Genomic DNA, 1,415 nt, shown 5'->3' with positions numbered 1-1,415 from the left:
GTGAAATATGGTCTATTCTATTTTAATGCCAGAAAATTGCATACTTAAAGATGGATCCAGACTTTCAGCTTCAAAGATATTTCAGAAACAAAACATCTCCAGGAGGATGCCACCCAGAACTTTAGATATTCAAAGGACTTGGAAGTCAATATCTAAGGAGAATTTGAGTATCTGAGCATCAACACAATCTTCTGTGCCATAAGGTTTCTGTAGAGGAAGAAAGGGTCAGTTCTCAATTATAATTATGCAAAAGGCAAAAGAGAGAAGGAAGAATCTGTATCTAAGACTATGAAGAGGTCTAAAGCTCTCAGTGGCACAACTCTTGGACTAGACACTGCATAACTACAGGCTTGGGGCACTTGTTATTTTTGCCATGAAATCAACAGAGGCCCAGAAACTTATGTTAATATAGGAACTTATATCTTATAGAAACAACTTACAATTTAACCTCAAAATAAAGAAGAATCAAGTAAACTAAATAAAACAAATATCTGATGATTCTGGTCATTTTTCAATCTTGTAGAATAAGAACAGAATGAGTATGGGGGTGAGAAGTTTGCTGGATTTTGGCTTCAAGTCTACATGCCTTTCTCTTCATGAATGACTTACACATTAGTTGTGATTCTGATAGTTAAAGATCAGAACATTTGCATACAGCATGTTCCCAGTGTACTTATCTTTCATCCTCTCATACTATGTTCTGACAACATGAAGAAATATTGCTCTGTTCCAATATTGGAGAGATAAATCTGAATATGTAGACAGATTGAGAGGAGGTGGGTGGTCCCCAAAAGGATCTGAAAGTAGTGAATAAGGATGCTTGCAAGTACTCAGACTGTACACAGGAAACGGAATAATTTTGTGATCAAGTGAGGGATCTAACAGATTCCAATGTATGAGTGGTATGGGTTGCCAGTGGGTCAAAGTACTTAATTGTGGGTGAAAGAACTCAAGAGCTCTCCTTTTTGGCACCATAACTGTTAGCCCCGTCTCCTGTATGATGATGTCAAATTTATGTGTGAGATACACGTGGCACCAAGGGTAGAGGCAGATTCTCGCAATTTGAATGACAAATGTTGGGCTTGTTTGTTATAGTGGTTATTCAAAACTGACTGATACAAAGATCTGTTTTGAAAAGGAGGAACTAGGAGACTTTCTGATTGCCTCTTTATGCTGTGACTTTAGTGTCTATAACCTTTAGGTTACATTAAAATAGTAGTAGGTACACTTTCTAAGCACTATCCTTGGGAGCCTGTGCTCATGATTTCATTAGATCCCTGTTCTGTCACCTATCACTGCAGCTTCCAGACAAGGCTCCCAAAAGGTAGATGTTGGTAATGTATGTGTGATAGACTTCTCCTCCAGGCTTTGGCCACCCAGTCAGTACCTTGTGCCAAGACTGCCAGCACCTCCAC

Source organism: Suncus etruscus, chromosome 9, assembly GCF_024139225.1.
Source record: "Suncus etruscus isolate mSunEtr1 chromosome 9, mSunEtr1.pri.cur, whole genome shotgun sequence".
Lineage (NCBI taxonomy): Eukaryota > Metazoa > Chordata > Mammalia > Eulipotyphla > Soricidae > Suncus > Suncus etruscus.
Note: the sequence above shows the minus strand (reverse complement) of the source record.